We start from the raw sequence: 23150 nt of genomic DNA, 5'->3' as shown, positions 1-23150 counted from the left end.
TGTTCTGTTGAAGAAGCTTAACCTGAAGACATTGCCCTATGGCCAAAATCTGTTCCACTGTGTATGATAGAATATTTCATACTAAATAAACCAGAAAACACAGATAATATGGAAAATTTAAGAAAGGAGTTTGAGGTTGGAGACCGAAAGCAGTCTTCAGAAATCCCATTTTCTGTCGGTGAAGAGAAATGGGATAACGGAAATGAGAAATTGGTTGATTTTTTTTTCAGAAACCTCTAAGGCAATCTACTGTTACATTTGCAAACTATTCCCTGACGCTAGTAAAAGGAAACAAACATTCAATGACGGGCACTCTGACTGAAGAAATGTTACAAGCATTCAATGACGGGCACTCTAACTGAAGAAATGTTGGAAGAGATCTTGCTGATCATACAACTTCCAAAGCTCGCATTACAGCACAGGAAACAGGCCCTTCGGCCCTCCACACTAAAGCTATGTGTGTGTTTGTTCAAAGGTGTAAATTATCTGGAAGAATTGATTCCGCATTATCGGCTCAGTTTGAAAAGGAGTGTTCATATTGAAGGAAAGTGGTTAGTTAGATGTGTTGTTGCAACAGTCAAAATGCTGTCTTCCTTGGGACTACCTCTAAGAGGACATGATAAATCATCATTGTCAACTCAAAAAGGTAATTTTTTAGCCTGTCTTGAAATCTCAGTGACTTTGACAGGCTTCTCAAAGAGTATTTGAAAAGTTATCAATATTGTGGCTCAGGGAAGACCAACTTTTTAATGCACAGAACCTACGATGACTTCATCACTGTAATGGCAGAGCGGCTCAGAAACCAATTCACTAATGAAGTAAAAGATGCCAAATACTATTCAATAATAGTTGATTCAATGCCAGATGTGAGTCATGTGGGCCAATTAACATTCATTTTAAGATATATAACCAGCAAAGGTGAAGTTATAGAGTCATAGAGGTTTACAGCATGGAAACAGGCCCTTCGGCCCAACTTGTCCATGCCCCATGCCACTCTTTTTTTAAAAACACCTAAGCTAATCCCAATTGCCCGCATTTGGCCCATATCCCTCTATACCCATCTTATCCATGTAACTGTCTAAATGCTTCTTAAAGGACTAAATTGAACCCGCCTCTACTACTACCTCTGACCCTCTGTGTGAAAAAGTTGCCCCTCTGGACTCTTTTGTATCTCTCCCCTCTCACCTTAAACGTATGCCCTCTAGTTTTAGACTCCCCTACCTTTGGGAAAAGATATTGATTATCTAGCTGATCTATGCCCCTCATTATTTTATAGACCTCTATAAGATCACCCCTCAGCCTTCTACTCTCCAGAGAAAAAAGTCCCAGTCTATCCAGCCTCTCCTTATAACTCAATCCATCAAGTCCTGGTAGCATCCTAGTAAATCTTTTCTGCACTCTTTCTAGATTAATAATATCATTTCTATAATAGGGTGACCAGAATTGCACACAGCATTCCAAGTGTGGCCTTACCAATGTTTTGTACAACTTCAACAAGACGTGCCAACTCCTGTATTCAACGTTCTGACCAATGACACCAAGCATGCTGAATGCCTTCTTCACCACTCTGTCCACCTGTGACTCCACTTTCAAGGAGCTATGAACCTGTACCCCTCGATCTCTTTGTTCTGTAACTCTCCCCATGCCTTACCATTAACTGAGTAAGTCCTGCCCTGGTTCAATCTACCAAAATGCATTACCTTACATAAGTTGTGGAGTGATTTATTTGTTGTGTCCACCTACAACCTCACACTTCTGAGTGTCTGGAGACACCTGTTTTGGAAGTCAATGCAAATTTAGGTTTGGACATCAAAAATTGTCATGGACGATCTTAGATAATGCTGCAAATATGGCAGGAAAATATTCAGATCTACAAGTAAGGCAAGACAATGCAAGCCCCTGTGCATTATTCATCCCATGTTCCAGTCACTCCTTGAGTTTAATCTGCGATGCTGCAGCTGAATCCTGTGAGAGGGCTGTACATTTTTTAAACTTTGTTCAAAATGTGTATACTCTTTTTTTGTTTCCACGCATCAGTGGAATATTCTGCAGTTATGCTTGGAGCAGGCAAATGGAAAACATTTGACGGTCAAAGGAATTTGTGACACCAGGTGGTCCACTTATGCAGATGCTGTTTTGGCTTTGAGAATGAACTTTGCTGATATCAAGGAAACCTTATCAGACATGGCTGCATCAAATTCAGATAAACCAAGTCTGATGGCCGAAGCAAAATATTTCGTAGAGAAGTATGAAATTGCTGTTTTTACTGTTTTGTGGAACCATTTACTTCAAAAAAGTAATGCTGTCAATAAATTGCTGCATCATGATGATACAACTTTATTGAATGCTGCACAATTGTTAGTCTCAGTTGAAAGTTTTTTTTGCCACGGAAGTTTGAAATGACTTTAGCTCGGTGGAAGCAGAGGCACTGACATTAGCAAAAAATACAGGTCCCTCTCATGGTGAGAAGCATACAAGATGCAGGATGTTATCTTTTGATGAAACTAGAGACAATGAAATCACTTTGAAAGGAAAAGAGAAGATAATCATTGAGACTGTCACTGTTATTTGAGATGCAACAATGGTTCAATTGCAGAGTAGAAGTGAATCCCTGAAGAAAACTATTGATTTATTTTATGTGCTTTTCGACAGAGGTTTGGATGAGGGTGCTAAAAGCCGCTGCAGTAAGTAATTAAGCTAATTCTACTGGGAGAACATAGATACAAATCCTCTCGAAGATGAAGTGAAACAATTCATCCACTTCATCGTTAAGAGTGAGCTCTGTGCTTCGAGATCACAAACTGATTTGTACAGATGTATACGTGATGGTTTGTAGGCAACCTTTCCAAATGTGGAAACCATTCTGAAAATATTTTTAACAAATGCTTCCAGTGAATGTTCTTTCTTTATATCGAAAAGAATGAAAAGTTATTTGCAAAGTACAATGAGCAGGAACATTTGACAAGTTCAGCAATATTGACGAATGTAAGTGCATATTCACAAGATTTTACCCACAATGATGTAATTGATGATTTTGTAGAGAAAAAGGGTAGACAAAAAGCTATTGAAATTGCCATGCCAACAAAGGATGGAGCAAGAACATCTTAAAAATATGTCCCCCTTTCATATTGTCTTGTTTAAATTCTGTTTTTCAAAATGGACCATTGTTGGTCTGATATAATAGCAGCAGTAGGTCGCACGCTGATACTTCTAACCACCATCACTCTCAAGATTGGCCATTGGAAAGCCTGTTCAGAACAAAGTCCTACAGACAGAACCACTGATATTGGATTTGGACGCACTGGACATTCCATTCACATGAATATACGCCAATAACTTCTTCGGCTGAGATCAGCCATGATCATATCAAATGGCAGAGCAGCCTCAAGGACTAAATTGCCTACTCCTGCTCCTAGTTCTTATGAGTCTTTGATTTTGTGTGAGGAAGTAAGGAAGTTAAATTTTGAAACTGAATGAGACACTGAAATATATAGAATGGCAGCATAGGTATGGACGGCACGGTGGTTAGCACTGCTGCCTCACAGTGCCTGGGTTCGATTCTCGGCTTGGGTCACTGTCTGTGTGGAGTTTGCACGTTCTCCCTGTGTCTGCGTGGGTTTCCTCCGGATGCTCCGGTTTCCTCCCACAGTCTAAAGATGTGCGGGTTAGGTGAATTGGCCATGCTAAATTGCCCTTTAGTGTCAGGAGGACTAGCGAGGATAAATGCATGGGGTTGTGGGGATGGGGTGGGATTGTGGTCAGTGCAGACTAGATGGGCTGAATGGCCTCCATCTGCACTAGGATTCTATGACTCTATGTATCTTGTTGATTGGAGTATTTGCTCCTGCACTGGACTGGCTCATTCTGTCCTGCTGGCCTGTGCTGCTGTGATGTCTTGGACTGATTTTTCCATCTTGTTGCTCATCAGCCGGTTCCATGTTTGTTCACCTCGAGACAAGATCACAATGTTGTGGCAGGGGGTGGGAACCAGAACAGCAGGCCAGTAAGTGTAGGGACTGGGGAGAAAAGTGAGACTGAGATAAACATAGCGCAGAGTAAGAGCAGGCAGAGAGAAGCCATGGGCCTCGGTGGGACTGGAGGTCTGGAGTGTGTTTGCTTCAATGCAATAAGTATAACAGGTAAAACAGATGAGTTGAGAGCCTGGATTACTGCATGGAATTATGATGTTATTGCAATTATGGAGACATGGCTACAGGAGAATCATAGAATCCCCCACAATGCAGAAGGAGGCCATTCGGCCCATCAAGTCCACACCGACCACAATCTCACCCAGGTACCATTCCCGCAATCCCACCTATTTACCCTTGCTAATCCCCTGACACTAGGGTCAATTTAGCATGGTCAGTGTACCTAACCTGCACATCTTTGGACTATGGGAGGAAACCGGAGCACCCGGAGGAAACCCACGCAGACACGGGGAGAATGTGCAGACTCCTCACAGATAGTGACCAGAGGCCGGGACAGACAGGGACTGGCGAATGTGGAATGTGGATCGAGAGTGGCTATTTGAGGGCAAATCCAGGTCTGGAATGTGGACGGCTTTTAAAGGCCAGTTGATTGAAGTGCAGGACAGGCATGTCCCTGCAAAAATGAAGGATAGAAATGGCAGGATTCATGAACCATGGATTTGAAGGGAAATTGTAAGGAAAAAGGAAGGAAACGATAGGCTTGCACATCTAAAAACTGACAAAGCCCTTGAGGAGTATAGTGAAAGTAGGAAGGAGCCTAAACGTGGAATTAGGAGGGCTAAAAGGGGGCATGAAATATCTTTAGCAAATAGGGTCAAGGAGAATCCCAAAGCTTTCTATGCATATATTAGGAGCAAGAAGGTAGCAAGAGAAAGAGTAGGCCCACGTAAGGAGAATGGAGGGAAATTATGCATGGAGCCACAGGAGGTGGGTGAGATCCTTAATGAGTACTTTGTATCAGTATTCACCAAGGAGAAGGACATGACGGATGTTGGGGTCAGGGATAGGTGTGTGAACGCTCTAGAGAATGTCCATGAATTCAGGACATTCCACTGCATTTCACAGCCAAGGACATAATTCAGGAAATATGGTCACTGTTACAATCTATGAAATTGCTGCAGTTAATTCGTGCACAGCAAGATCCCACAAACAGCAATGAGATCAAATGACCAGATAAACCGATTTTAGCGATGTTGGTTGAAGGGTAAATGTTGGCCAGAGAACTCAGTTGCTCATTTTAAGTCTGACAGAGCAGATGGAGCCTTGGTTTAACAACTTGGGCGACAGAACGCATCTCTGACAGTGCAGCACTCCCTCAGTCCTGCACCGGAGTATCAGCCTAGGTTATGCACTCAATGTCCTGCAGTGGGGCTTTGAACTCGCAAACGCCTCTCTCAATTACAAGTAACACTAAGCTGAGGCTGCGCTATAGGTCAAAGGTTAACGTGAACAAATTATGTCAGTTATTTATCCCCATTATCTCCATGTTATTAACTGGATCGTAGAGCAAAAGGTGTTATTACAAATATCTTGCCCTCCATAAAAGGTTGTGAATATTTTAAGAAACAGTTGGTTGAGCCAAGCAAGCCTTTTTTTAGTTTTTAACATATTTTCTCTCATTTGCAGTTTTCTTCTGAAGGTGCTGACTCGTGCTGAGAAACACAGGCACCTGCGGATCTCTGGTAGCTCACCCGAGAGGCCATCCTTTGTGTGTAATAATCGTCAAGGACAACTGTAAAGCCTGTTTCCATAGCAGAGAACAGCTAACGCTGCACAGACCTTGAATCGACCGACCTAGTCTCTGTGATTCAGAAATACACTGCATCAATCCTGCTCGGGAGCTTTCCTCTAAAATCGCCCGGATTCATCAACACATTTTGGACTTTCTATGAGGCAGAAGCACAGTGATTTGCCAACATTACAAGCAGCTGTAATTCAAAGTTGCTGTGAAAAAATTTACAGCATTAAATCTGAAATAATTATAATAAAATCCCGGAAATACTAAGCAGCATCTGTGGAGAGAGAAACAAAGCTAACGTTTCAGGGCTGTGACCTTTTGTCAGAACTGGGAAAGGTTGCAGCATTTGTGCTTTTACTTTAGTTAAAGTAAGCGCTGGGGAACATTGATGTTAATTCCCCCTGACACCACATGCCTCCATATAAAGGACATTTCTGCTGCGGCCGAGATTACTTAGCTCTGTAGAACCTGTGACCTTCCTGTTTTGCATGGTATGGTTCCATAATAGGGAACATAGATCATAGGAAGTAGGAGCAAGAGGAGGCCATTCAGCCCCCGAGACTATTCCACCATTCAAGTAGATCATGGCTAATCTTCTACCTCAACACCATTTATCTGCACTCTCTCTTGATATCTTTAATACCTAGAAATCTATCGATCTCTGTCTTAAATATATTCAATGACTGAGCCTCCACAGCCCATTGAAGTCAAACATTCTAAAGATTCATCCTCCTCTCAAGAAATTCCTCCTCATCTCAGTCCTAAATAGACAGGAGAAGGATAACAAGGATAGAAACAAAAGACAGAAGAAACAAGGGCAAAAAACAATTGGGCGAGAACACAAAATATAACTAAGATGAGTAACATAAGTTCATAAGATATCGGAGCAGAATTAGGCCGTTCGGCCCATCAAGTCCACTCCGCCATTCGATCATGGCTGATATGCTCCTCATCCCCATTTTCCTGCCTTCTCCCCATAACCCTTCAACCCATTCCTAATTAAAAATCTGTCTAACTCCTCCTTAAATTTGCTCACTGTCCCAATATCCACCGCACTTTGGGGTAGCAAATTCCACAGATTCACAACCCTTTGTGAATCTTTGTGCATCCTCCTCAACTCTATTTTAAGTTTGCGACCCCTTATCCTAAGACTATGACCTCTCGTCCTAGAATGCCCTACCAGCGGAAGCATCCGTTCCATGTCTATCCATACCTTTTATTATTTTGAATACCTCAATTTGATCTTCCCTCATTCTTCTAAATTCCAGAGTGCATAGGCCTAAACTGTTCAATCCCTCTTCGTACGACAAACCCCTCATCTCTGGGATCAATCGAGTGAACCGCCTCCAATGCCACTACATTTTTCCTCAAGGGGACCAAATTGTGCACAATACTCCAGGTGCGGCCTCACCAATGCCTTGTATAGTTGCAACAATACTTCCTTACCTTTATATTCTATTCCTTTTTAACAAGGTTAAAAAGACAAGGCTAATTGTGTGGAGCATTTTTGATTTGATTTATTGTCACATGTAGATGTGTGGGTTAGGTTGATTGGCCATGCTAAAATTGCTCCTTAGTGTCCTGAGATGCATAGATTAGAGGAATTAGCGGGTAAATATGTAGGGATATGGGGGTAGGGCCTGGGTGGGATTGTGGTCAGTGCAGACTCGATGGGCCTAATGGCCTCTTTCTGCACTGTAGGGTTTCTATGGTTCTATGTATCAGTTTACAGTGAAAAGTATTGTTTCTTGCACGCTATACAGACAAAGCATACCATTCATAGAGTACATAAGGGAGAAGGGAAGGAGAGGATGCAGAATATAGTGTTACAGTCATAGCTAGGGTGTAGGAAAAAATCAGCTTAAGGTATAGTAGGTCCATTCAAAAGTCTGATGACAGCAGGGAAGAAGTTCTTGACTCGGTTGGTATGTGACCTCAGACTTTTATATCTTTTTCCTGATGGAAGAAGGTGGAGGAGAGTATGACCAGGGTGTGTGGGGTCCTTGATTATGCTGGCTGCTTTTCTGAGGTGGCGGGAGGTGTAGACCGAGTCAGTGGATGAGAGGCTGATTTGCATGATGGACTGGGCTACATTCACAACCATTTGTAGTTTCTTGCAGTCTTGGTCAGAGTAGGAGCCATTCCAAGCTTCCTATGATACATCTGTAAAAATTGGTGAGAGTCGTAGCAGACATACTGAATTTCCTTAATCTCCTGAGAAAGTAGTGCCATTGGTGGGCTTTCTTAACTATAGCATCAGCATAGAGGGACCAGGACAGGTTATTGGTGATCTAAACACCTAGAAACCTGAAGCTCTTGATCATTTCCACTTCATCACCATTGATGTAGACAGGGGTCTGTCCTCCATTACGCTTCCTGAAGTCGATGACTATCTCCTTTGTTTTGCTGACATTGAGGGAGAGACTATTGTCGTTGCACCAGTTCACCAGATTCTCTCACTCTTTTCTGTACTCTGTCTCGTCATTGTTTGAGATCCAACCCACTATGGTGGTATCATCAGCAAACTTGAAAATCGAGTTGGAGTGAAATTTGGCCACACAGTAATGAGTATATAGTAAGGGACTGAGGACACAGCCTTGTGGGGCACCAGTATTGAAGATAATCATGGAGGAGGTTTCATTACCTATCCTTACTGATTGCGGTCTGTGGGATAGGAAGTCTAGGATTCAGTCGCAGAGGGAGGAGCTGAGCCGTAGGCCACGGAGTTTGGAGATGAATTGGTGGAAATAATGGTGTTGAAGACTGAGCTGTAGTCAATAAATAGGAGTCTGACATAAGTGTCCTTGTCATCCAGGTGTTCCAAGACTGAGTGTAGGGCCAGAGAGATGGCATCTGCTGTGGACCTGTTGCGGCAAAAGGTGAACTATAGCGGATCCAGCCATTCTGGGAGGCTGGAATTGATTTGTGCCATGACTTTCTAAACACTTCATAATGATGGATGTAGGAGCCACCAGACGATAGTCATTAAGGTACGCTGCCTGGCTTTCCTTTGGTACAGGGATGATGGTCATCTTCTTTGTGGGTGGCACGGTGGTACAGTGGTTAGCATTGCTGCCTCACAGCACCAGGGACCCGGGTTCAATTCCCGGCTTGGGTCACTGTCTGTGTGGAGTTTGCACATTCTTCCCGTGTCCGCGTGGGTTTCCTCCGGGTGCTCTGGTTCCCTCCCACAGTCCAAAGACGTGCTGGTTAGATGCATTGGCCGTGCTAAATTTTCCCTCAGTGTACCCGAACAGGCGCCGGAGTGCGGCGACTAGGGGATTTTCACAGTAACTTCATTGCAGTGTGAATGTAAGCCTACTTGTGACACTAATAAATAAATTTTACTTGAAGCAGGTAGGAACCATAATAAAGTAGATGAATTACCAGCATAAATAGATGCAAACAGTTATGATATAGTTGTAATTATAGAGATACAACGACAGGGTTTCCAAAGATGGGAATGGAACATCGAAGGGTATTTATTATTTAAGAAGGACGGGCACAAACGGAAAGGAGGCAGGGTAGCATTCTTAGTAAATGAATAAATCAATGCTATAATGAGAAAGGATATTGACTCAGAAAATCATAATGTGGAATGTGGAGATAAGAAACACTAAGGGGCAGGAAACGTTGTTGAGTGTTGTATATAGGCCCCCAAACAGTAGTGGAGATATAAGGTATTAAACAAGAAATCAGAGATGCTTGCTGAGGTGCAACTGTGATCATGGATGACTTTAATTTACACATGGATTGGACAAACCAAATCAGCAATGGTATTATAGAATCCCTACAGTGCAGATTCTCTGACAGAGCGTCTTGCCCCCACACCTCTGACCCTATCCCCATAACCGCACAATTTACCCCGCTAACCCCCCTGACCTACACATCCTGAAACACTAAGGAACAATTTAGCATGGAAAATCCATCTAACCTGCACACCTTTGGACTGTGGGAGGAAACCAGAGCACCCGGAGGAAACCCACGCAGAAACGGGGAGAATGTGCAAACTCCACACAGTCACCCAAGGCCGGAATTGAACCCGGGCCCCTGGCGCTGTGAGGCAACAGTGCTAACCACTATAGTGGAGAAGGAGTTCCTGGAATGTGTACGTGATGGTTTTATAGACCCAATACTTTGAGGAACTAACCAGAGAACAAGCTATTCTAGACTGGGTGCTGTGCTAAGAAAAAGGATTAATTAACAAACTTATTGAGTGGGGTCCCTTGGAGAGGAGTGACCATAATATGGTAGAATTCTTCATTAAGATGGAGAGTGAAGTAGTCAAATCCGAAACAAGGGTCTTGAATCTAAATAAAGGGAACTATGAGGGAATGAGGTGTGAATTGGCAAGGATAGATTGGGGAAGCTTACTAAAGGGGTTGACAGTGGATAGGAAATGGTTCATTTTTAAAGAACGCATGCATGAATTACAACAATTTTTCATTCCTGTCTGGCACAAAAATAAAAGAGGAAAGTTGGCTTAACCAAGGCTTACAAAAGAAATTAAGGATATTATTAAATCCAAAGAGGAAATATATAAAATTGCCAGAAAAAGCAGCAAGCCCGAGAATTGAGAGCATTTTAGAACTCAGCAAAAGAGGACAAAAAATTTGAACAAAAGGGGGAAAATAGAATGGGAGTAAAATTGCACGGAACATAGAGACTGACCAGAAACGATTCTATAAATATGTGAAGAGAAAAACATTAACAGAACTGCGTCCAGTTCTGGTCGCCACACTACCAGAAGGACGTGGAGGCTTTGGAGAGAGTACAAAGAAGGTTTATCAGGATGTTGCCTGGTATGGAGGGTCTTAGCTATGAGGAGAGATTGGGTAAACTGGGGTTGTTCTCCCTGGAACGACGAAGGATGAAGGGCGACCTAATAGAGGTGTATAAAATTATGAAGGGCATAGATAGGGTGAACAGTGGGAAGCTTTTTCCCAGGTCGGAGGTGATGAACACAAGGGGTCACAGGTTCAAGGTGAGGGGGGCAAGGTTCAACACAGATGTCAAGGGGACGTATTTTACACAGAGGGTGGTGGGGGCCTGGAATGCACTGCCAAGCAAGGTGATTGAAGCGGACACGCTGAGATCGTTCAAGACTTATCTAGCCACATGAACAGACTGGGAATAGAGGGATACAAAAGAATGGTCTAGTGGGCACATGAGTGGCGCAGGCTTGGAGGGCCGAAGGGCCTGTTCCTGTGCTGTATTGTTCTTTGTTCTATTAATAAAGACAAATGTAGGTCCCTTAGTCAGAAACCAGGGAAATTATAATGGGGAGCAAAGAAATGGCAGAAAAATTGACACACACTTTGGCGCCTGATGTCCGCTGCTGGGTGTCCGGTGGGCATTGGCAGGTGAGCACTGCCCGGCCATGCCCCTGACCACCCAGGGACTTCAATGGCCTTTGAGTCCCCTGACGTAACCAGCTCGCCATGCCTGTGCCAGTGCAGACCAGTAGTGACTCACGCTAGCGTGATGTCTCGCTGGAGACGTGGGAGCATCCAGGAGGGGAGGGGGGAAGCCTGCGCGCCAAACTCCCTAATGATACTGAAATCCAGTCCATCTCATGCTAATAAGCTTCGCACCCTTTCTGGGCACAAAGCATTTTGTGCCATTAAAAAGGGGGCCAGGAAGATAACAAACCGTTTCACGCTGGGTGCAAATCACATGCCATCTTCACAGCTTGCCACACTGATTGCCGAGTGCAGCGACGTGGTGCAATTGCGCCCATTATCTAAACAGTGAGAGACGGCAGAGCTCTGAGATTGAGGGAACTGTGTGTCCTATTGCATGAATCACAGAGGGCTCGCATGCAGATGCAGCAAGTAATTAGGAAAGTTGATAGAATGTTATTGTTTATTGTGAGAGGAATTGATTACAAAAGTAGGGAGATTAAACTTCAGCCGAACAGGGCACTGGTGAGACCACATCTAGCATATTATGTACAGTATTGGTCTTCTTTTTTAAGGAAAGATGTAAATGTGTTGAAGCAGTTCAGGAGATAGAGGATTGTCTCCTGAGTTAAGGTTGGACAGGCTAGGCTTGAATCCACTGCAGTTTATAAGAGTAAGAAGCAACTTGATTGACACCTATAAGATCCTGAGGGGTCTTCATAGGGTGGATGTGGAGAGGATGTTTCAACTTGTGGGAGAATCTAGAGCTAGGGGTCCCTGTTTAAAAACAAGGAGTCACCCATTTAAGACGGAGATGAAGAGAATTTTTTTCTCTCGGAGGTTGTGAGTCTTAGAAACCCAAAAGGCAGTGGAAGCAAAGTCTTTGAATATTCTTAATGCAGAGCTAGATAGATTCTTGATTAACAAGGGGGTGAAGAGTTATCATTGGTAAACAGGAATGTGTTGTTAAGGTTACAATCAGGTCACAAAAAAAAATTGGTGGTGTGGTAAATAGTGAGGAGGAAAGATTACAGGATGATAAAGACAGGCAGTGGCAAATAGAACAGTGGCAAATAGAATTTAATCCTGAAGTGTGCAAGGTGATGCATTTTGGGAAGACTAACAAGGCAAGGGAATACACAATGATGCTAGGAAGTACAGAGGACCAGGGGGACCTTGGGGTGCATGTCCAAAGATCTCTGAAGGCAGCAGGACAGGTAGGTAACGTCACAGCTAGAGTACCATGTACAGTTCTGGTCGCCACACTATAGGAAATATGAGATTACATAAGAAAGGGTGCAGAGGAGATTCATCAGGATGTTGCCTGGGCTGGTGTGTTTCAGTTATGAAGAGAGGCTGGATAGGCTGGGATTGTTTTCTTTAGAGTACAAAAGTCTTCATTGAGTTGTACAAAATTATGAGGAGCATAGGGTAAATAGGAAGAAACTTTTCCCCTTAGTAGAAGGCTCAATAAAAAAGGGGCATAGATTTAAGGTAAGGAGCAGGCGATTTAGAGCTTTGAGAAACAACTTTTTCACCCAGAGGGCAGTGAGAATCTGGAACTCAATGCCTGAAGGGGTGGTAGAGGTGGGAACCTTCACATTTAAGAATGACGTGGAGATGTCGGCGTTGGACTGGGGTGGGCACAATAAGAAGTCTCAGAACACCAGGTTAAAGTCCAATAGGTTTATTTGGTATCACGAGCTTTCTGAACGCTGCTCCTTCATCAGGTGAGTGGAGAGTTGAGTAGTATTTAGATGAGCACTTGGATGTATTTAGATGAGCACTTGAAACACCATAGCATACAAGGCTACGGACCAAGCACTGGAAAATGGGATTAGATAGGTGTTTGATGGCTGGCACAGACACGATGGACTGAAGGGGCTCTTTATGTGCTGTTAAACTCTTTGCCTCTATGACTCTGATCTTATTGAATGGTGGAGCAGGCTCGAGGGGCTGAGTGGCCTACTGATAATTCTTTTCAAGAAGAGAATGCTGGAAAAGCTCAGCAGGTCAGACAGTATCTGCAACGGGAATGAAACAGAGTCATTGACTTCAGGAAGCGTAGTGGAGGACATGCCCTTGTCTACATCAAAGGTGATAAAGTGGAGATGGTCGAGAGCTTCAAGTTTCTAGGTGTTCAGATTACCAACAACCTCTCCTGGTCCCTCCATGCGGACGCTATAGTTAAGAAAGCCCACCAATGCTTCTACTTTCTCACGAGGTGAAGGAAATTCGGCACGTGCACGACAACTCTCATCAACTTTTACAGATGCACCATAGAAAGTATCCTTTCTGGATGTATCACAGCTCGGTATGGCTCCTGCTCTGTCCCAGACCGCAAGAAACTACAAAACGTTTTGAACATAGCCCAGTCCATCATGTATACCAGCCTCCCATCCAGTGACTCCCATCTACATTTCCCCCACCTCGGAAGAGCTGCCTGCATAATCAAGGACCCCAAGCACCCCGGACATTCTCTATTCCACCTTCTTCCATCGGGAAAAAGATACAAAAGTCTGAAAACACGTACCAACCGATTCAAGAACAGCTTCTTCCCTGCTGCCATCAGACTTTTGAATGGACCTACCTTATAAGTTGACCTTTCTGTACACCCTAGCTATGACTGTAATACTACATTCTGCATCCTATCCTTTCCTTCTCCCCTATGTACTCTACGAAAGGTATGTTTTGTCTGTATAGCCCATGAAACAATACTTTTCACTGTATCCCAATACAGTGAGAAGGGAAAGATTCAAAAGGGACCTGAGGGGCAGCTTTTCCACACAGAGGGTGGTGTATATATGGAATAAACTGCCACAGGGGGTGGTAGAGGCAGGTTCAGTTACAACATTTAAAAGACATTTAAACAGGTACATGAATGGGAAAGATTTAGAGGGATGTGGGCCAAACGGGACTAACTCAATTTAGGAAACCTGTCCGGCATGGATGAGTTGGGCCGAAGGGCCTGTTTCCATGCTGTATATCTCTATGACTCTAATACATGTGACAATAATAATCAATCAAATCAATCAATGTTTCCAGTCGGTTTGGCTCTTCGCCATGCTAATTGGTATGTTATGCCATCCTGGCTGGGGTGTCCAAAGTTGGCTGGGTTGTCCATGGGTGGTTGTCCAAGGCTGGTTGGGTTGTCCATGGGTGGGTGGGTTGTCCATAGGTGGGTTTCCAAGGCTGGGTAGGTTGTCCAAGGCTGGTTGGGTTGTCCATGGGTGGGTGGCTGGGTTGTCCATGGCTGGGTTGTCCAAGGCTGGCTGGTACCTCTCCACCTGGAGACGGTTGCCAGGGGCGGGGGCTAGCCGGCCAGTTATCGCGATAACCCCTCTGCCAGAGCGCCTGCGTCGGGGCGGGAGGGAAGGGAAATGCAATAAACTGCGCGCGCACCCTCATCGCTATTGATCAATCGGAAGAGCGCAGCCTGTACCTGATTGGTCTTGGCTCTCTCCTCCCCCACGTGGGTGTCGGTGGAAGGGGCGGGGCCACGTCGCGCGCGAGGGGTGGGGCTCTCTGATTGGCTGTCTCCCCGGGTAACAAACGGTCGCTGCTGATTTGAAGCCCGGGGAGTTTCTCCGCCGTCTCCCACCGCGAAGCGAGAAACCCGCTCAGAGCGGCTCGGCTCCGCTGGGTGAGTGAGCCCCATCCCCCCCCTACGTCACAGCGGCTCGGTGAGTGAGCCCCATTCCCCCCCCCCTCCCTCAGAGCAGCTCGGTGAGTGACCTGGACCCGGAGAATAATGTGAGGGGAGAGGGAAAATAAACGGCTTACCGGTGTGAAGGGGGGTTCGGCCGGATCGGCCCCTAGAGGCACCGCCGCCGGCCGGGGGGGGGGAGGGGAGGGGGACTTCACTCCGCAGCCGCTGTAGGCCGCAGGCTTTCCTCCATTTACAGCTGACCCCGGGGTGGGAGCTGCTGCTGAGGAGGCCACGGACAACAATAAGCCGCAGTGACTCTGCTCATGGTGCTGCAGCAGCATCATTACTGGGCTTTACCCTGGTCTGGGCGACAAGCTTGTGAGTTCAGGATGTTTTATCTCATTGCTTTCTGCAATTTATTTTATATACGCGTGTTTTTTTTTTATAAATTGGCTGAGATATGAGAACTTCCCTGTCTTAAAGCTTTGGATTTTAATGTAAGGTCATTGCATTTAGTTTTGAACGCATTCATGTTCAGGAAGGGTTGTGTGCTGCCAAAAAAACAATAAATCTTCTATTAAGTTGTGTATCGTGCTTTGCCCATCCAGTTCTGCATCAGGGTTTGCATTTAATTCAGGGATCAATAATCCCACTGGTGGGCCCACATATTTTTCAAGCTGTGCTTTGCCCAGTTGGTCCATCCAAATCCTCAGGGATTTTCACTGTAACTTCATTGCAGTGTTAGTGTAAGCCAACTTGTGAAATTAATAAATGAGTGGTGGTACAGTGGTTAGCACTGTTGCCTCTCAGTGCCAGGGACCTGGGTTTGATTCCAGTTTGGATCACTGCATGTTCTCCCAGTGTCTGCATGGGTTTCCTCCCAATGTGCTGGTTAGGTGCATTCAACGTGGCACAATGGTTAGCACTGCTGCCTCTCAGTGCCAGGGACCCTTTCCCAGCTTGGGTCGCTGTGTGGAGTTTGCACATTCTCCCCGTGTCTGTGTGGGTTTCCTCTGGATGCACCGGTTTCCTCCCATAGTCCAAAGATGTGTAGGTTAGGTGGATTGGCCGTGCTAAATTCTCCCTTGGTGTACCCGAACAGGTGCTAGAGTGTGGCAACTAGGGGATTTTCACAGTAACTACATTGCTCTGTTAATTTGAGCCTACTTGTCACACATAGGAATAAACTTTGTGCTTTGCCCACCCAGTCAATCCAGACTGTCTGCGTCAGGGTTTCACGTTAATTCAGGGATCAATAATCACACTGGTGGAGCCAGTATGGTGTGATGTGCCAAGGATATCCAAAGTGTGCGTTAGGTTAATTGACCATGCTAAATTGACCCTAGTGTCAGGGGGATTAGCAGGGTAAATATGTGGAGTAAGGGGAATAGGGCCTGGGTAGGATTGAGGTCAGTACAGACTCAATGGGCCAAATGGCCTCCTTCTGCACTGTAGGAGTTCTATGATATGGATTAGTCTGTAGGTACATGGGTAAGCATGGAATTGTCAAAATGTGCCACTCTGAAGGAGCTGCAGTTGTTCCCAGTCTCATCCACCCCTTGGAGCTCTGCAATTTTCTCATTTTTTAAAGTATATAAACCATTTATTTTTGAAAGCTGTTGCTGAATCTGCCCACACCCCCCAGCATTACATTCCAGATCTATATAACCTGCTGAGTAAATGTTTATTTCCTCTCCTTTGGTTCTTTTGCCAATTATCTTAACCATGTGTCCTCTCCTCAGTAACCAATTTGCTGGATGAGTAAATGAAATGAAATTGTTAAAAGTTCTCAATTTTGAAAATTTCCATCAAATCTCTCAACCCCTCTGCTCTAATGAGAGCAACCCAGCTTTTCTGGTGTCTCTGCATAATTGAAGTCTATTATTGCTGGGTCTATTCTAATCTTCCCTGTATCCTCCCAAGTACTTGACATCCTACCTCCTGCGGTGATGCAATATACTTCAGCTGAGGCCTAACTGGCGATTTTATAAAACGCTAGCATAACCTTCTTTATTTTTATATACTGTGCCTCTTTTTGTAAAGCCAAGAACCCTGTATGAACTTAACAGCGTTAGCCACTTGTCCTGCATCTCTACAGAATCATAGAAACCCTACAGTGCAGAAGGAGGCCATTCGGCCCATCGAGTCTGCACCGACCACAATCCCACCCAGGCCCTACCCTCACATATTTACCTGCTAAGCCCTCTAACTTACGCATCTCAGGATTCTAAGGGGCAATTTTTAACCTGGCCAATCAACCTAACCCGCACATCTTTGGATTGGGAGGAAACCGGAGCACCCGGAGGAAACCCACGCAGATACGAGGAGAATGTGCAAACTCCACACAGACAGTGACCCAAGCCGGGAATCGAACGCGGGACCCTGGAGCTATGAAGCAGCAGTGCTAACCACTGCGCTACTGTGTGAACCCACGATTTTCTCTGTTCTTGAACCCCTTTATAAAATTGTATAATTTTGTTTATATTGCACCACCTCATTCATCCTTTCAAAATACATCACTTCACACTACCCTGCATTAAATTTCATCTGCCCATTTCGCCAGTGAGTCTGCATCTTCCTGAAGTCTGTATTTCCTTCATTATTTACTGCATTTCCAAGTTTTTGTCATCTATAAACTTCAAAGTTTTGCCCCCAAAACTCAAGTCCATGCCATTTATATTTATCAAAAAGAACTATGGGATTAATGGTGTGGAGATGCTGGCGTTGGACTAGGATGGGCACAGTAAGAAGTCTCAACACCAGGTTTAATTGGAATCACGAGCTTTCGGAACGCTGTTCCTTCATCAGGTGAGTCTGATGAAGAAGCAGTGCTCCGAAAGCTCGTGATTCCAAATAAACCTGCTTGACTTTCACCTGGTGTTGTGAGATTTCTTGCTGTGTTCAACCTGAAAAACAACTGTTTGCCATTACTGTATCTTTTAATCAACTTTGTGTTATTGCTGCTGCGCTCCTTTGATTCCTTCGGCTTCTATTTTGCTAATCAGTGGCCTGCCTACAATTTTGCAGTATGGCAAACACTACCAGGGTTTGAGTGTGACCGTAAGTGTTTCACAATGATACTAGATAGCTTAGTTAGTGAAGACGTTGAGCCAAACAACCCAGGAATGTTGCATGTTCAATCCCCAGGCTCTGCTGAGTGAGTTTCGCTCAGCTGCACCATTCGTACTGGTCTTACTGATTTTTGGATTAATGAAGCTATTTTTCTACATTTTAGTCCATCGCTATGAATGTTCTGCATATCAACAACTTGGATTACACTGGCTGTCAACCTTGGATAAGGTGCAAGCAATCTCGACACATGCAGTGTAGTTTCCTTTAACTAGGTACCGTACCAGATTTTCACATTGCTGCAGACTGACTTATTTCAATCATTTCCGGGCTTTTCTTGTCAATGTTCTGCCTCTGCGGTTAGGATTTCTCTTCAGCCACCCATTGAAAGATTCAGCTGAGATCGGAATTCAGCAGAGTGGGAGTAGGGTAATATTTCACCATTTTGTAAAACACACGAAGTAGAAATAGGAGTAGACCATTGAACTTCTCCACCACTCGGTAAGATCGGCTTGCTCCCCATATTCCATAATTCTCAGACCAAAAATCTGCCTGTCCCAGCCTTTAGCATTGTACGTTAGTTAAATCACTGCATTGTCCAATTATGCTGCATGCTTTCTGAAAATCAGCAGCACCTTTGAGTGAATGAGACTGTTCTCTTCCTGTCCTGAAACCTGCAAATCATGGCAGACAATTTAATGGATGCTGGCAGGTTAGGTGGTCATTCTCAATGTGAGTTCAGATTATTGTTACAAACCATTTCACTCTAAGGAGCATCACAGCCAGCCTGTGGGCAAGGGCTTGAGGCTTCAGAGCTGAACCTGATCTTATCCTTGTTCGATGGCCACACTCTTGCAGTGGTTACTAGATAGTCAGTAGGAACTTCTCACTTCTTAGCCAAGTGATGCTGAAGTCAACCCTTCCATGTCAATGAAGATTGGCTAACTTGATATGATTCAGGAATCGAAAGACTATCTTCTACCACACCAGGAAATTCATTGGTCTCTTGAGCAGTTGGTGGACTCAAGAAGGCTATAATCCAGTTGCAGGGTTCAGATGGTGACAGGAAAGGTCATCGCCCTGAAACATTCACTCTTCGTTACTCATAGATGTTGCCTGACTTACTGAGTGTTTCCAGCATCTTCTGTTTATACTGCAGATGGCTAATATTTTGCTAAACTTTGTCTTGGATTTGCAACTTATTAAACACCTCAAGATATCTACTTTGTCATATTTTCCAAGAATCCACTACCCTCCGTGTAGTTAATTGTAAAATCCAAATGAATATATCGTTTACTGATGATTATTACTCAGAATTGTAGTTGGTTGAATGCAACTTTCAATATGGGTGTCATCATGCATCAGCATGGAAATGAAGATTGTGACCATAGAATTACCCCCACACAGGAGGCCATTCAGCCCATCATGCCCATGTTAGCTTTATTTGAGGGAGATCTTATTACAGGTTGAGTATTCTAAATCCAAAAACTGCACTTCCCAAAACAGCATTTTTAAACAAAAATCTCATCAACTTTAGTGTAGAGTGCCTGTGACCTGAGCTAATATGCACCTCACTGACCACATCATTTATTACTTAATGGTACATCTTCCTTTTCTAGCCATTTACTTCACTTTAAACAATAGGTAGCCTAGGCTTCAGTCATTGTAATGCAAGTAGACCGATATTTGGTTTACAAAAACCAAAATTGTCTGAAATATGAAATGCAATTGGCTCCAAGGATTTCAGATGAAGATACTCTGTATTTGCATGTCCATGCTCTAACTCTAACCCTTTCCTTTTCAAGTATATAGCCAATTTCATTTGAGGTTGCTTTTGTATCTCTTTCCACCAGTCTTTGAGATGTTATAGCAGCCTGTAGTTATGTTACTGGAGTAATAATGCCGAGGCCAGGACTAATCATCCAGAGATACAAGTTCAAATTCCACCATGGCAGCCAGGGAATTTAATTGTTAATTAAATCAACCTAGAATAATGATCAGATTATCTTGTCCTTTTTTTAAAGGAAATCTGCTGTTGTTACCTGGCTTGGTGTGGAGATGCCGGTGTTGGACTGGGGTAAACACAGTAAGAAGTTTAACAACACCAGGTTAAAGTCCAAAAGATTTGTTTGGTAGCAAAAGCCACAAAAGCTTGTGTGGCTTTTGCTACCAAATAAACCTGTTGGACTTTAACCTGGTGTTGTTAAACTTCTTACTGTGTTACCTGGCTTGGCACATCACAGACGCAATGGGCTTAATAGCCTCCTTTTGTAGATCTTTCCATGCTTCTGCATGTGACTCCAGGCCCACAGCAATGTGGTTGACTTAATGGCCCACTGATGCACTATCAATCAAGCAAAGGCTAGTTTGTATGCAAGAACAAATAGGCTTTTATTCGCAAAAGACTTGGAGCACACTCATGCTGATGAACTGGTCCGGCGACTGAGGCAGGGGGTTGGGTGCAGTCACCTTTATACCTGGACCGGGGATAGGAGTCTCAGGCAGGGCCGGCAGGGGCATGCCCAGGCATGTCACACACACACACACACAATAAGCTTAACAGTGGTTTACCACATTCACCCCCTGCTTTTAAAAAAGAGTCCGGTGGGGGTGAGGTGGGTGAACGATATTTACAGAATTACAAATTCAGTCTCTCTGGGGGCTTGATCTGCCGCTGCGACCGCCATAGTGCCGGTTGTGGTGTCGGTTCCGGTGGCCGCGGTGTTGGTTCAGGCGCCAGGCCATAGTCGCTCGAGTCGTCTGTAGTCCCTTCCAATTGTCGGGTGCGTGGTGGCGGCTCCTGGGGCTCGGGCGTGCTGCATACGGGGGTTGGGGTTGTGGGTCGTCGTGGTCCCTGGGGCACCTGCGGGTGCCAGGTCTCAAATGGAGACCGTGTCCTCCCGCCCGTCGGGGTATGCCACATAGGCGTATTGGGGATTGGCGTGAAGGAGCTGGACCCTTTCGACCAGGGGGTCTGACCTATGGGTCCTCACGTGCTTCCAGAGCAGGACAGGGCCTGGGGACATCAGCCACAACGGTAGTGAGGTCCCCGAGGAGGACTTCCTGGGGAAAACAAACATCCTTTCATGAGAGGTAGCATTGGTAGCTGTGCAAAGGAGTGATCTAATTGAGCGTAGTGCATCAGGGAGGACCTCTTGCCAGCGGGTGACTGGAAGACCTTTAGACCTCAGAGCTAGTAAAACAGCCTTCTAGACTGTCGCGTTCTCCCGCTCTACCTGTCCGTTGCCCCTGGGGTTGTAGCTGGTGGTCCTACTCGAGGCTATGCCTTTGGAGAGCAGGTACTGTCGCACCTCATCACTCATAAAGGAGGATCCCCGGTCACTATGGACATAGCTAGGGAAACCGAACAGGGTGAAGAGGCTGTGCAGGGCCATGATGACCGTGGCCGAGGTCATATCCGGGCAGGGAACAGCGAAGGGGAAACGTGAATATTCGTCAATGACGTTGAGGAAGTATATGTTGCGGTCAGAAGAGGAGAGGGGGTCTTTGAAGTCGACGCTTAGGCGTTCGAAAGGGCGGGTGGCCTTTGAGGTGTGCTCTGTCTGGCCGATAGAAGTGCGGCTTGCACTCTGTGCAGACCTGGCAGTGTCTGATTATAGACCTGACTTCCTCAATGGTGCAGGGCAGGTTACGGGCTTTAATGAAGTGAAAAAACCTGGTGACCCCCGGGTGGCAGAGGTCGTTGTGGAGAGTCTGCAATTGGTCTATTTGTGCGCTGGCACATATTCCCCGGGACAGGGCATCTGGGGGCTCATTGAGCTTCCCAGGCCGGTATAAGATGTTGTAATTGTAGGTGGAAAGCTTGATTCTCCACGTCCAATATTTTATCATTTTTGATCTTGCCCCGCTGCGTGTTATTAAACATGAATGCAACTGACCGTTGGTCCGTGAGTAGGGTGAATTGTTTACCAGCTAAGTAGTGGCGCCAGTGCCGTACAGCTTCCACTATGGCTTGGGCCTCCTTCTTGACAGAGGAGTGTCGAATTTCAGGGCCTTGGAGTGTTCGTGAGAAGAAGGCTACGGGTCTGCCTGCCTGGTTAAGGGTGGCGGCTAGGGTGAAGTCAGACGCATCGCTCTCCACCTGGGACGGAATGGATTCGTCTACAGCGTGCATCGTGGCCTTCGCGATGTCCGCTTTGATGCGGTCGAAGGCCAGGCAGGCTTCTGCCGTCAGGGGAAAAGAGGTGGATTTGATGAGCGGACAGGTTTTATCCGCATAATTGGGGACCCACTGGGTGTAATACGAGAAGAAGTCCAGGCATCTCCTCAGTGCTTTGAGGCTGGTGGGGAGGGGAAGTTCCAGGAGGGGACGCATGCGGTCGGGATCGGGACCGATGACCCCGTTTTCCACAATACTGCCAAGGATGGCAAGGCGGAATATGCACTTCTCATTATAGGTCAGATTTAGGAGTGTGGAGGTTGACGTCGTGGTCCTGCTGATCATGGCCGCAGATGTTGACGTTATCCAGGTATGGGAAGGTGGGCCGCAGTCCGTTCTGGTCTACCATTCGGTCCATCTCGCGCTGGAAAACCGAGGCCCCGTTGGTGATGCCGAAGGAAGTGATAGAGGCAGCCATCTGCCTCGAAGGCAGTATATTGGCGGTCTTCTGGGCGGATAGGGAGCTGGTGGTATGCAGATTTTAAGTCGATGGTGGAGAACACCCGATATTGCGCAATCTGATTCACCATGTCAGAAATGCGGGGGAGGGGGTACGCGTCCAGCTGCGTGTAGCGGTTAATGATCTGACTGTAGTCAAATGACCATGCGATGTTTCTCCCCAGTCTTAACAACTACTACTTGGGCTCTCCAGGGGCTGGTACTGGCCTCGATGATCCCCTCCCCTAGGAGCCGTTACCTGATAAAAGCCCTGTCTCCAGCACTGTACCGTCTGCTCTTGGTGGCGATGGGCTTGCAGTCGGGGGTGAGATTTTCAAACCGTGAGGGAGGGGAGACTTTAAGGGTCGAGAGGCTGCAGGTGCTGCGCGGTGGGCGATCTAAGAACTGGTGATTGCAAACAGAGAGCGGGGGAAAAGGCCCATTATACTCCATGGTGACGCTCTTAAGGTGACACAGGAAATCTAGCCCCAGGAGTACAGCAGCGCAGAGTTGTGGCAGCACGAGGAGCCTGAAGTTTTTGTACACTGTGCCCCGTACAGTCAGGATCGCCACGCAGTACCCGAGGACATCCACCGTGTGGGACTTTGAAGCCATGGAGATCGTTTGCTTCACTGGCAGTACTGAAAGGGCGTAGCGACTCAGTGTTAGGGTGAATAAAGCTCTT

The 23150-nt window shown here is 45.6% G+C and overlaps 1 protein-coding gene across 6 annotated transcripts in view; it reads left to right on the top strand.

Moving 5' to 3' along the window:
* Positions 1-14694: 14694 nt before the first annotated feature.
* The window catches only part of trim37 (tripartite motif containing 37), a 104004-nt gene continuing 95548 nt past the window's right edge, over positions 14695-23150 (top strand). For 2 of the 6 annotated variants that reach the window (XM_078224663.1, XM_078224662.1), the window contains exon 1: positions 14696-15156. The gene's annotated coding sequence lies outside the window, so the exon portion shown is untranslated. Of the gene's footprint in view, positions 15157-18055; positions 18123-23150 lie in introns of those variants that run through there. The other 4 variants (XR_013499072.1, XM_078224660.1, XM_078224659.1 and 1 more) reach the window with 4 other exon arrangements.

This window comes from Mustelus asterias, chromosome 12 (assembly GCF_964213995.1).
Source record: "Mustelus asterias chromosome 12, sMusAst1.hap1.1, whole genome shotgun sequence".
Lineage (NCBI taxonomy): Eukaryota > Metazoa > Chordata > Chondrichthyes > Carcharhiniformes > Triakidae > Mustelus > Mustelus asterias.
The sequence above is the reverse complement of the archived record's forward strand: the minus strand, read 5'-3'. Positions and strand labels throughout refer to the sequence as shown.